Source organism: Scyliorhinus canicula, chromosome 27 (assembly GCF_902713615.1).
Source record: "Scyliorhinus canicula chromosome 27, sScyCan1.1, whole genome shotgun sequence".
NCBI classification, from domain to species: domain Eukaryota; kingdom Metazoa; phylum Chordata; class Chondrichthyes; order Carcharhiniformes; family Scyliorhinidae; genus Scyliorhinus; species Scyliorhinus canicula.
In genome coordinates, this window is record NC_052172.1 from 531,749 (window position 1) to 545,643 (window position 13,895).

At 46.9% G+C, this 13,895-nt stretch overlaps 3 protein-coding genes across 8 annotated transcripts in view; 2 read left to right on the forward strand and 1 right to left on the reverse strand.

Annotated features, from left to right (window-relative positions):
• LOC119957741 (late histone H2B.L4-like) overlaps positions 1-13,895 on the forward strand; it is a 40,339-nt gene that overhangs the window by 142 nt on the left and 26,302 nt on the right. Inside the window, exon 2 of the mRNA XM_038785827.1 lies at positions 1-71. The gene's annotated coding sequence lies outside the window, so the exon portion shown is untranslated. The remainder of the gene's footprint in view (positions 72-13,895) is intronic.
• The window catches only part of LOC119957751 (late histone H2B.L4-like), a 15,080-nt gene continuing 1,185 nt past the window's right edge, over positions 1-13,895 (forward strand). The window contains exon 1 of the mRNA XM_038785840.1: positions 1-71. The gene's annotated coding sequence lies outside the window, so the exon portion shown is untranslated. The remainder of the gene's footprint in view (positions 72-13,895) is intronic.
• The window catches only part of LOC119957759 (histone H4), a 27,168-nt gene continuing 25,366 nt past the window's right edge, over positions 12,094-13,895 (reverse strand). For all 6 annotated transcript variants that reach the window (XR_005458913.1, XR_005458912.1, XR_005458910.1 and 3 more), the window contains exons 2-3: positions 13,640-13,756; positions 12,094-12,421 (exon numbers count right to left, since the gene is read on the reverse strand). The gene's annotated coding sequence lies outside the window, so the exon portion shown is untranslated. The remainder of the gene's footprint in view (positions 12,422-13,639; positions 13,757-13,895) is intronic.

Consider the following 13,895-nt stretch of genomic DNA (forward strand, 5'->3'; position numbering starts at 1 on the left):
ATGAAGATATGAGTTCCAAGATGATGATTCCTCAGCAACATGAATGTGCCGCCGTCTCCTTCTAACTGACAGTAAGTACAATATTAATCCAACATTGCAGAGACACTTACACAACATCAGCTCCACCGTCACAGGGAACAGAAGCAGTCACACTTACATTGAGCTCAAGTCCCAGATAAACATGCCCAATCCAACAGTGCTACACGAGAGGGTAGGTGGGATAATTTTCCACAATTCACCCCTAGTCCATGAACTTCGAGCATGCAGTGCAGAAAGAGGTATTTGGCCCATCAAGTCTGCACCAACCCACTTAACCCTCACTCCCACCCGTCCCCGGAACCCAATAACCCCACCTAACCTTTTTTGGTCACACAGGGTAATTTATCATGGCCAATCCACCTGACCTTCATGTCTTTGGACTGTGGGAGGAAAGCGGAGCACCCGGAGGAAACCAACGCAGACACGGGGAGAACATGCAGACTCCACACAGACAGTGTCCCAGCGGGTAATCCAACCTGGGACCCAGGCGCTGTGAAGCCACAGTGCTATCCACTTGTGCTAACTTGCTGCCCTATCATGGAACGTCGAATCAACTTTTCATCTGTAAATTAATCAGGAAAGTATTAATTAGGCTATAGATTGAGCAATCAATGTGAAAGTATCCATTTGCACTTTTTTGAAACTTTGTTGGATTAAAATGTATCAGAAGCACTTTAATCTCACAAAGTTGTGAACCTTAGGCACGTGTAAAAAGTCAGATAGTACAGCTGATTGAAAAATACATAATTAATCCTAAATTTGTACTGAGACAAGTCCAAAATAAAATATTGGTGTAATGTCTAATTCACATAACAAGCATGTCTTTCGGGACTTCTGGGAGGAAATGGGAGCATGTGGAGGAAACCCATGGAGACACGGGGAAAATGTGCAGACACTGCAGAGGCAGCGACCAAGTGGGAAATGAATCTTGGACCATGGCGCTGTGAACCTCTCCCCTGATGTACACTATGCCCTGTTACAAACTTTTTTTTCACACTCCCCTGGTTTGCATGCTGACCTGGTTCCACACTCGCCTGCTTTGAACTCTCAACTGATGTACACACTCCCCAATTTACACACGCTCTTGTTGTGCATCTTTCCCTGGATCCATACACTCCCCTGGTTGAGATTACTCCCGTAATTTACACATTCCCCTAGTTTGCACACTCCCCTGCATTACACACACTCCCCTGCATTACACACACTCCCCTGCATTACACACACTCCCCTGCATTACACACACTCCCCTGCATTACACACACTCCCCTGCATTACACACACTCCCTCCCCTGCATTACACACACTCCCCTGCATTACACACACTCCCCTGCATTACACACACTCCCCTGCATTACACACACTCCCCTGCATTACACACACTCCCCTGCATTACACACACTCCCCTGCATTACACACACTCCCCTGCATTACACACACTCCCCTGCATTACACACACTCCCCTGCATTACACACACTCCCCTGCATTACACACACTCCCCTGCATTACACACACTCCCCTGCATTACACACACTCCCCTGCATTACACACACTCCCCTGCATTACACACACTCCCCTGCATTACACACACTCCCCTGCATTACACACACTCCCCTGCATTACACACACTCCCCTGCATTACACACACTCCCCTGCATTACACACACTCCCCTGCATTACACACACTCCCCTGCATTACACACACTCCCCTGCATTACACACACTCCCCTGCATTACACACACTCCCCTGCATTACACACACTCCCCTGCATTACACACACTCCCCTGCATTACACACACTCCCCTGCTTCACACACTCCCCTGCATTACACACACTCCCCTGCTGTATAAACTCCCATACTTCATACATCCCCCTGCTTTATACATCCCCCTGCTTTATACATCCCCCTGCTTTATACACCCCCCCCCCCCCCCGGTTTACACATCCCCCTGCTGTATACACTCTCATGCCTCATACACCCTGCTGTTTAATACACCCCCTGCTTGATACACTCCCCTGGTTTACACATCACCCTGCTCTGTGCACTGTCATGCTTTATACATCCCCCTGATTCATAGGTCCCCCTGCTTTGTGTACACCCCTGGACCTTGTTTTAGGCCTGAATGGAGCTTATACTCTCCAAGATCTCTCTCAGTTCTAGCAGTGCTCCCAGGCCCCGTTTCCTGTCCTCCCCCAGAACTGGCAAGTCCAGTCCATCGAGGAATAGCTTCATCCACGAGTTTGCACTGAGTGCTGAATTTGGTGTATTTGAGTGCTATAGTGAGTGTTTGGTGACTGAGGGAGTGCTGAATTTGGTGCATTTGAGTGCTATAGTGAGAGTTTGGTGACTGAGGGAGTGCTGAATTTGGTGCATTTGAGTGCTATAGTGAGAGTTTGGTGACTGGGGGAGTAAGGTGCTCCTTTCATTACATTTCCTCAAAGAACGAGAAGGGAGCCAGGAGTTCAGAGTGCAGCTGACTGGGAGCAGAGTCAGAGGGTGGAGTTCCAGTTGATCCACAGGGCAGCTATATTCTGTAAGTTAAGAGGGGATGGAGGCGAGGGCAGTTGCATACTCCTCCTGTAGGATGTGGGTGGTGAGGGATACCACCGGTGTCCCCTCTGACTATACCTGCGGGAAACGCACCCAACTCCAGCTCCCCGGAGACCGTGTAAGGGAACTAGAGCTGGAGCTGGATGAACTTCGGATCATCCAGGAGGCAGAGGGGGTAATAGGGAGTTACAGGGAGGTAACCACACCCAAGGTGCAGGACAAGAGTAGCTGGGTTACAGTCAGGGGAAGGAAAACGAAACGGGCAGACAGTGCAGGGATCCCTCGTGGCCGTTCCCCTGCAAAACAAGTATACTATTTTGGATGCTGTTGGGGGGATTACCTACCGGGGAAGGCCCTAGCGGCCAGGTCTCTGACACTGAGTCTGGCTCTGGGGCTCAGAAGGGAAGTGGGGGAGAATAGAAAAGCAATAGTAATAGGAGAGTCAATGGTTAGGGGAATAGATAGGAGATTCTGTGGTCGCGAGCGAGACTCCCGGAAGGTATGTTGCCTCCTGGGTGCCAGGGCCAGGGATGTTTCGGATCGTGTCTTCAGGATCCTGAAGGGGGAGGGTGAGCAGCCAGAAGTCATGGTGCACATTGGTACAAACGAAATAGGTATGAAAAGGGGTGTGGAGGTAATAAACAAGTTTAGGGAGTTAGGCTGGAAGTTAAAAGCCAGGACAGACAGAATTGTCATCACTGGTTTGTTGCCGGTGCCACGTGACAGCGAGGCTAGGAATAGGGAGAGAGTGCAGTTGCACACCTGGCTGCAGGAATGGTGTAGGAGGGAGGGAGGGCTTCAGGTATTTGGATAATTGGAGAGCATTCTGGGGAAGGTGGGACCTGTACAAGCAGGACGGGTTGCATCTGAACCAGAGGGGCACCAATATCCTGGGAGGGAGGTTTTCTAGTACTCTTCGGAAGTGTTTTAACTAATTTGGCAGGGGAATGGGAAACGGATTTGTAGTCCAGCAACTAAGGAAGCCGATATTCAGCTCACGAAAGCGCGTAGTGACACAGTGGGGAAGGTAACACTGACAAAGGAGAGTACTTGCAGGCACGGAGATGGGTTGAAGTGTGTTTAATTCAACGAAAGAAGCATCAGGAATAAGGTGGGTGAACTTAAGGCATGGATCGGTACTTGGGACTAGGATGTGGTGGCCATCACGGAAACTTGGATAGAAAAGGGGCAGAAATGGTTGTTGGAGGTCCCTGGTTATAGATGTTTAAACAAGATTAGGGTAGATGGTAAAAGAGGTGGGGGGGTGGCATTGTTAATTAGAGATAGTATAACAGCTGCAGAAAAACAGTTCGAGTAGGATCTGCCTACTGAGGTAGTATGGGTTGAAGTCAGAAATAGGAAAGGAGGGCAGCACGGTGGCACAGTGGTTAGCATCGCTGCCTACGGCGCTAAGGACCTGGGTTTGAATCCTGGCACTGGGTCTGTGAGGAGTTTGCACATTCTCCCCTAGCCTGCGTGGGTTTCGCCCCACAACAACCCAAAGATGTGCAGGTTAGGTGGATTGGCCACGTTAAATTGCCCCTTAATTGGAAAAAATAATTGGGTACTCTAAATTTATGTTAAAAAAAAAGAAATAGGAAAGGAGCAGTCACCTTGTTGGGAGTTTTCTATAGCCCCCCCCCCCCCCCCCCCCCCCCCCCTCCCCAATAGCAGCAGAGATGTGGAGGAACAGATTTTGGAAAGGTGCAGAAGTCACAGGGTAGTAGTCATGGGTGACTTCAACTTCCCAAACATTGAGTGGAAACTCTTTCGATCAAATAGTTTGGATGGGGTGGTATTTGTGCAGTGTGTCCAGGAAGCTTTTCTAACACAGTATGTGGATTGTCTGACCAGAGGGGAGGCCATATTGGATTTGGTACTTGGTAATGAACCAGGGCAAGTGATAGATTTGTTAGTGGGGAAACATTTTGTAGGTTGTGACCACATTTCTGTGACTTTCACTTCAGTAATGGATAGGTGCGTGCAACAGGACAAGATTTACAATTGGGGGAAAGGTAAATACAATGCTGTAAGACAAGAATTAAAGTGCATAAGTTGGGAACATAGGCTGTCGGGGAAGGACACAAGTGAAATGTGAAACTTGTTCATGGATCAGGTACTACATGTCTTTGATATGTATATCCCTGTCAGGCAGGGAAGAGATGGTCAAGTGAGGGAACCATGTTTGACAAGAGAGGTTGAATGTCTTGTTTAGAGGAAGAAAGAGATTGTGTAAGGCTGAGGAAACAAGGTTCAGACAGGGCGCTGGAGGGATACAAGATAGCCAGGAGGGAATTGAAGAAAGGGATTAGGAGAGCTAAGAGAGGGCATGAAAAATCTTTGGCGGAGAGGATCAAGGAAAACCCCAAGGTCTTTTACACATATGTGAGAAATATGAGAATGACTAGAGCGAGGGTAGGTCTGATCAAGGACAGTAGCGGTAGATTGTCATCGTCCTCACTGTCAACAGGGGTGGTACCAGGGGATTGGAGAGTGGCGAATGTTGTGCCTCTGTTCAAAAAAGGGAATAGGGATAACACTGGGAATTACAGGCCAGTTAGTCTTACTTCGGTGGGAGGCAAAGTAATGGAAAGGGTACTGAGGGATACGATTTCTGAGCATCTGGAAAAACACTGCTTGATTAGGGATAGTCAGCACCAATTTATATGGGGTAGGTCTTGCCTGACAAGTCTTATTGAATTCTTTGAGGAGGTGACCAAGCATGTGGATGAAGGTAAAGCAGTGGATGTAGTGTACATTGATTTTAGTAAGGCATTTGATAAGGTTCCCCATGGCAGGCTTATGCAGAAAGTAAGGAGTCATGGGATAGTGGGAAATATTGCCAGTTGGATAATGAACTGGCTAACCAATAGAAGTCAGAGATTTGTAGTGGATGGGAATTATTCAGCCTGGAGACCAGTTACCAGTGGTGTACCGCAGGGATCAGTTCTGGGTCCTCTGCTGTTTGTGATTTTCATTAATGACTTGGATGAGGGAGTTGAAGGGTGGGTCAGTAAATTTGCAAATGATACGAAGATTGGTGGAGTTGTGGATAGTGAGGAGGGCTGTTGTCTGCTGCAAAGAGACATAGATAGGATGCAGAGCTGGGCTGAGAAGTGGTAGATGGAGTTTAACCCTGACAAGTGTGAGGTTGTCCATTTTGGAAGGAGAAATGTGAATGTGGAATACAGGGTTAACGGTCGGGTTCTTGGCAACGCTGAGGAGCAGAGAGATCTTGGGGTCTCTGTTGAAATGAAATGAAAAATGAAAATCGCTTATTGTCACGAGTAGGCTTCAATGAAGTTACTGTGAAAAGCCCCTAGTCGCCACATACCGGCGCCTGTCCGGGGAGGCTGGTACGGGAATCAAACTGTGCTGCTGGCCTGCTTGGTGTGCTTTAAAAGCCAGCGATTTAGCCCAGTGAGCTAAACCAGCCCCTATGTTCAGAGACCTTTGAAAGTTGCCACTCAAGTGGATAGAGCTGTGAAGAAGGCCTATGGTGTGCTAGCGTTCATTGGCAGAGGAATTGAATTTAAGAGCCGTGAGGTGATGATGCAGCTGTACAAAACCTTGGTGAGGCCACATCTGAGTACTGTGTGCAGTTCTGGTCACCTCATTTTAGGAAGGATGTGGAAGTTTTGGAAAAGGTGCAAAGGAGATTGACCAGGATGTTGCCTGGAATGGAGAGTAGGTCTTACGAGGAAAGGTTGAGGGTGCTAGGCCTTTTCTCATTAGAACGGAGAAGGATGAGGGGCAACTTGATAGAGGTTTATATGATGATCAGGGGAATAGATAGAGTAGACAGCCAGAGACTTTTCCCCGGGTGGAACAAACCATTACAAGGGTACATAAATTTAAGGTGGATGGTGGAAGATATAGGGGGGATGTCAGAGGTAGGTTCTTTACCCAGAGAGTAGTGGGGGCATGGAATGTACTGCCTATGGAAGTAGTTGTGTCGGCAACATTAGGGACCTTCAAGCGGCTATTGGATATGTACATGGATTATGGTAGAATAATGGAGTGTAGATTAATTTATTCTTAAGGGCATCACGGTAGCATTGTGGAGAGCACAATTGCTTCACAGCTCCAGGGTCCCAGTTTCGATTTCGCCTTGGATTCCCGGCTGGGTCACTGTCTGTGTGGAGTCTGCACATCCATCCCGTGTGTGCGTGGGTTTCCTCCGGGTGCCGATCCGGTTTTCTCCCACAGTCCAAAGATGTGCCGGTTAGGTGGATTGGCCATGATAAATTGCCCTTGGTGTCCAAAATTGCCGTCAGTGTTGGGTGGGGTTACTGGGTTATGGGGATAGGGTGGAGGTGTTGACCCCGGGTAGGGTGCTCTTTCCAAGAGCTGGGGCAGACTCGATGGGCCGAGTGGCCTCCTCCTGCACTGTAAATTCTATGATAATCTATGATTAATCTAGGACAAAGGTTCGGTACAACATCGTGGGCCGCAGGGTCTGTTATGTGCAGTATTTTTCGATGTTCCCCTGTTGGGGGATCTGAGGTGTGCAGTCCCCGGTAAAAGTCCTCAAAGGTCTTGTTAACCTTGTTTGGGTCTGTTTCTAGTGTGCCTCTGCTGTCCCAAATTTGCACAATCTTTCTGTTGGCTGCTCAGCTGGCCTTCTCTGCTGGTGTGCCAACAGGCGGCTGGCTTTGTCCCCGTCTTTGTATAGGGTTCCCCGTGCTTGGTGGAGTTGGTGCACCTCTTTACTCGTGGAGAGCAGGTCAAAGTCCATTTGTTGCTTTTCCCTCTCTGCCAAGAGCTCTATTGTTGGGGCTGACTGCTGCCTAGCCACTCTCTCCTCTCTCCCTTTGTGCTTTAAAGGCAATAGTTTCCCCTCCAATCATGGCCTTTAGCTCCTCCCAGACACGGAGGCTGAGACCTCCCCATTTTGGTTGTTTGTCGTATACTCCGCTATGGCCTGTGATACCCTCTCGCTGAAAGCCATGTTGGCCAGTAGGGCAGCGTCCAACCTCTATGTGGGGCATTGGGTACTGCCCATCTCCAACCTCACATCCATATAATGTGGAGCATGTTCTGAGATTACGATTACGGAGACTCCGCCTTGACCAGCTCTGGGAGCACCGATTTTCCAACCAGAAAGAAGTGACTCCTCAAGTATATGTTGTGGACTGGTGAGAACAAGGAGAAATCCTGCTGCCCTGGGTGGGTGAACCTCCCACCGCCCCCATCTGCCCCATGAAGCGACCGGGTTCCTTCGCCATGTTCAAGGTCTTCCCCGTTCCGGGGTTTGAGCTGTCTGTCCATGTGTCCTGTACACAGTTATAGTCCCCCCCACCCCTCCACCCGCAACCATGATCAGTCGGTGTGTCGCTATGTAGGGGATTTCTGCCTTTGTCTTGTTAATGAATTTTGCGTTCTCCAGTTGAGAGTGTTCACGTTGACAGTACTATCGGTGCGCCGTCCAACCATGACGTACCATCCCCCTGGGTCCGTTACCGTCATCGTCACCTTAAACATAGTCCTGTTCTTTAACAGAATCACTACCCCTCAGGCCCTCGTCCCATGGCAGGAATAGTAAGTCTGTCCCACCCAGCCCTTCCTTAGCCACAGCCGGTCCTGCTCTCTCAGGTGTGTCTCTTGGAGGACGACTATGTCGGCTCTCATGTTTCTTCGGTGGGTGAAGACTCTGGATCTTTTCACTGGGCCTATAAGTCCCTTGACATTCCAGGTTTTGAGGTCCCTTTTCATATCACCTCCCCTTTCCCGTCCCCCCTCTCCCATCTCCTTTCCCTTTCCCTCCCCCTCTGTCCCCTTTCCCCGAGCTCTTTTTCCCCTATACTTCTCCGTCCCTGCTGTTTGTTCCCACTCCCACTGCCAGGCATGTTCCCGGCGTTAGCTCTCCCGTTAGTGTGGTGACCCTCCTCCCGGGAGTTACTGTCCCGCTGTCCTCCCACCCAATCTCTGTGGTTTCTCTATGTTTTTTCCACATCATGCCCGACACTTGGTCCTCCGCCTTTTGCCCTTGTCTGCACGTATAGGGGCACCATCTCCCGCCTCTTCGACAGTCAGTTGTGTTGTGGGGGGTGGAGGAGGGGTGAGGTTCTTTTCTCCCCCTCCCCTCCCCAATTGTTGGTTTGCCAAGGCGCTGCTTTTGCCTGGACCCCTCCCGCCTCTCCTGTGGTCACGGCCCCAGCCCGCAGTCTGTGACAAACGTATCTGCTTCAGTTGGGGCCTTAAAAACAATATTTTTTGCCCTGGTATGTGACCCAGGCCTGGCTGGATATAACATTCTTAAGTGTACGCCGCTTTCGTACAGCGCTGCTCTGGCCCTGTTAAATCCAGCTCTGCACATGGCCAGGTCAGCCCCAATGTCCTGATAAATTCAGAGTCTGTGTCCTTCCCTATTTCAGTTCCTCGTGTTTAAAAATAAAAAACCAATGAGGAGAAAATAAAATGGAGTTCTGCTCCGTTCGGGCTGAGAAGCCCGAAGTGCCGGGACCTGCGCAGGAGACCACCCACGATGCAGTCGTCAATCACCCCAGCCCCGGAGAGAGAGAAGGTGAACAAAACCCCGAGAAATGGAGAGAGGCCCACAATTCAAACAAGAAGGAAAACAGAGAGAGGGACAAAAGGGACCAAGGGGAGAGAGACCCCACGAGACAGAGAGAAGTAAAGACCCACGGGAGGAGAAAAACACCTCCAAAAAGACGGAGTTCTCCTTTGATCAGCCCGAACTGCCGGCACCAGTGGAGGAGCCGCCCACTATGCTGGCACTGTGTCTTCACTTACAATTCCTCAGTTGCTCACCCAATAGACCTTTTTTTTCTCTTCCCCTGTACTCTGGTAAGTGCCTCCTTAAGCCAAGTTCTGAACTTTCCAAAATATTTCAATTGTTGCACTTGAAGGTGTTTTTGATTGTAGTGGAGAGCCTCCACGTGTGAGCTACCCCCTCTGAACTCAGCCCCCCTCTGTTTAGACTCATAACTCATTTTCCCAATTCCCCTCATTTCACACATTCACAGGTTTCCATATTCCCCTTGTTTTGCACACTCTCCTTGTTTTACACAGTCCTATGGTTTACACATTATCCTGGTTAACCCACTCATCTGCACAATACACTCCCCTGTTCCACACACGACACCGGTTTACACATTTCCAATAGTTAACACACTCCCCATGTTTACTCACTCCTCTGTTATGCTTGGCTTTACACACTCCCCTGCTTTTACAAACTCTGCAAGTTTACACATGCAAGTTTACACATTTCAACAAAAACACACACTCATATTGTGTAATTATCAGGTTTTCACAATCCTCTCTTAAACATTCTTATACGTCTGGTTTTACTCACACACACCTAAAATTTGAGGCTGCAATACCAGGTGTGTTGTACAATCACTGGGTTTGCACACTGCCCGACTTACACACTTTATAGGTTTTACACAATCCCGGTTCACAGACACCCAGCTTGCACAATCACTTACTTTTTCACACTGTCCTTGTTAACACACTTGCACCCATGGCATTGCCCAATCCATTGATTGTACACACATTCCTGACTGTACAGACTCACAGTTTATGTAATTCTATTACAGGGGAGTGAGCAAAGCAGGGGAGTGAGTGAACCAGGGGAGTGAGTGAACCAGGGGAGTGAGTGAACCAGGGGATGAGCGAACCAGGGGTAGTGTGTAAAACAGCACAGTATTTAATTCCCGGATATGATAACAAATAGCCGTGTGTGTGAAGAACCAGAGTGTGTGAGCAGGGGTGTGTGTTAAACCAGGCAAATGTATAAACCAGGGGCTGTGGAAACCAGGAGAGTGAGAAAACTAGGAATATGCTAAACCAGGAGTGTGTGCAAAATTAGATCAGTAAGTAAAGCAGTTGATTGTACAAATCGAATTCACTTCGAAATTGGAAATGGGTGATAATGAAGTGAATCAGTGAAATGTTAGTTTGCAGAAAGTGTGAGTTTCAGTGGCTGAGTGACAGTGTAATAACAAACAAGCTGCAGACAATGACTGCAAATTGAATATCTCATTGGGACAAACACACAGCTACAAAGGTGATTGGATGACCCCTGGGGCGCAGGGCCACTTGCACCCCAGGGCCACACACAGACCCCCCCCCCCCCCCCCAACACTGGCTCTATCGGAGATTTCGCTCTATATTTGATGACAGTGAAATGGGGAATATTCACATAGATTCTCAAAGTACCGGAGACTGATACATACAGGATAAATCTGGCACCGAAGTTTTGGCAAAGAATGAAAACTGCTGATGAAATGTCAAATTCACACTCACTATCAGTGGCAACCTCGCAATGAGCTGTTGTTTGTGTATCGGACCACACCCCAACTTTTTTTTCGATACCGGACAAGAAAAAGCAAACATCTTTTTCAATTTGTAAATTAAAAATTGTACATTAACTCAATGTACAGCTCAAATGTACAGAATAAACTCGATGTACAACTCAAATATACAGAATAAACATGAAGGTGACATCACATACCTGAAAAGAGGAGGTGCAGATCATAATCCACATTCGCTTACCAAAAACACACTTGTAATAAATTTAAAACGTGACAATTACTTTTCAGAAACCAAAAGACGCAGACAATATATTCATATACTTGTGACAGAAAAGTGCACAATTATTCAATTTTGTCACATCAGAATGGATAGGAGTAGAGAAAACTATGTCTTAATGAATCAGAAATTTAAAAAGATGGAATAGTTTACTTTAATGTTTTCAGGAACTCAAATGAGTAGATAAAACAGAATAAGATACTTAACTATGAGAGACTGAGGTGAACATCTTAACACATAGAGCCACACTGAAAACTGTGATAGATGCACGATATAACACAATGTTCCAATTCACTGGAATATACAGAGTGAAAACAACACTCACATGGCAGCAGTGGACATTCTCAGTTAATAGCGGGACAGATATACCACATACTGACAGCTTTATGAGTATAAACATGCTTCCATTAATCTATTTAAAGAAATAGAGATTAATATCTACCCTTTGCAGAAACATAAGGTTGCAGCACAAACCCAGAATCTATGTATCAGAAACTCTGGGAAACAGAGTACAATAGACAGTGACATATACAGTCTCGGCTCACTTATGGGAAGTTGGACCTAATACAATTGTAGTTAGAAGAACGACAATCAACTTTCTTAAAAGATATAGGTATCAGAGAGGATGTTGCTGTGAAAATCCTACTTTCCTGCACCGTACCATCTATGACAGATCAAGAAGGGAAACAGTAATGACATACTGTACCGGAGACTGATACATACAGGATAAATCCGGCACAGAGATATTTGACAAAGAATGAAGACTGCTGATGAAATGTCAAACTCACACTCACTTTCCGTGGCATCCTCACAATGAGCTGTTGTTAGTGTATCGGATCACACCCCAACATTTGTTAGGACACCGGACGACAAACTGCAAACATTTTTTTCAACTTGTAAAACTGTGAGGAAAGGAAATTTGTCCCCAGGAGTGATGACACTGACCAATATATTAAAACAAACTTTAATTTAAACACAGAATTAATCACATGAACATTAAAGCACCAGCTTTACAATTAACAGTCAATCCTATACTCTCGCAGATTGTCAGGTAAAGAATCAATTACATATTCACAAAGAAAAAAAAACATATGATAGAGAGAGAGAAATACAGCACAGAACAGCCCCTTTGGCCCAAGATGTTGTGCCGAACTTTTGTCCTAGTTTTATCATGGAAGTTTGGACACCAAGGGCAATTTATCATGGCTAATCCACCCAACCTGCGCATCTTTGGACTGATATTGACAGTTATGTGAGAAATTTCACTCCAGTGCACCTGAGGAAACAAGAATTTGCAGTATGAGTCACATGGTTGCATTGCTTTCAGAGACAGTCTTACAAAGAATCATATCCATATCGAGATTCCAGAAAATGACAGATCCCGACAGGAATGTAGGGGATTATGGATTAGTGAAAAACGCACATTCTGAATCAGAGAATGGTGAATCGAAAACAAAAACCAGAACAATTCATTTGCAGCGAATAATAGATGCAGAATGACTTGGATACTGACATTGTGAAAATGAAAATCGCTTATTGTCACGAGTAGGCTTCAATGAAGTTACTGTGAAAAGCCCCTAGTCGCCACATTCCGGCGCCTGTCCGGGGAGGCTGGTACGGGAATCGAAACGTGCTGCTGGCCTGCTTGGTCTGCTTTAAAAGCCAGCGATTTAGCCTTGTGAGCTAAACCAGCCCCTGTGGCCCAGTGGTGAACCGATACTGGATAAACAAATTTCATATACAGACCACTATTGGTTTTAGTATATATGTTGTTCGAATGTGGGCATTATCAAAAAGTAACTTCCTCATAGCTGTGTTTAAAGTGGCTGTGGACTGCCTTCTTTCACCCTCGTAGCCTGTCTGCCGAAACTACATCGATAGAACAAGGGCACAACAAAGAACACACCAACAATAAACATGCAAACACAAAAAAACCCCACAGTTGCATCCCAGTAACTGATAGGGTAAATAAAACAAACATTCAAAAACAGATGCAGATACTGAGTTATCACAACATCCACATTCCCTGACTGAAATATTCAGAGTAAATTCCACATTCAATTAGCAGAGTAAAGAACAGGCATCAAGTAAACCTCCATTGTGTTGCAGTAACTGACACATGCACAGAACCACCATTCTGACATTGGGAACAGAAAAGTGAAGATTAAAACGCCTTGTTACATAAAGGAAACTGACAGAGACTTAGAATTTACAGTGCCGAAGGAGGCTATTCGGCCCATCGAGTCAGCACCGGCTCCTGTAAAGAACACCCTACCCAAGGTCCACACCTCCACCCTATCCCCATAACCCAGTAACTCCACCCAACATTAAGGGCAATTTTGGACACTAAGGACAATTTAGCATGGCCAATCCCCCTAACCTGCACATCTTTGGACTGTGGGAGGAAACCGTAGCACACAGAGGAAACCCACACACACACACGGGGAGGATGTGCAGACTCCGCACAGACAGTGACCGAAGCCGGGAATCGAACCTGAAACCCGGGATTGTAGCTCTCCACAATGCTACCGTGCTGCCCTTAATACACATTCACTTCCCGTATTTAACAGGTACAGGAGAAAAACGACTTTCCATCCATGGCAGAACTAACCTGTGGAGAGAAAATAGACAATGAGACAGCTGTACAGCAGAAATTACTGATTCACAAACTGGAAACTGACAGCTCAATAGTAAATGAGCAAAACAAACTCATATGAGACTGTAATGGGTTTGCAGTGATCCCATTCACT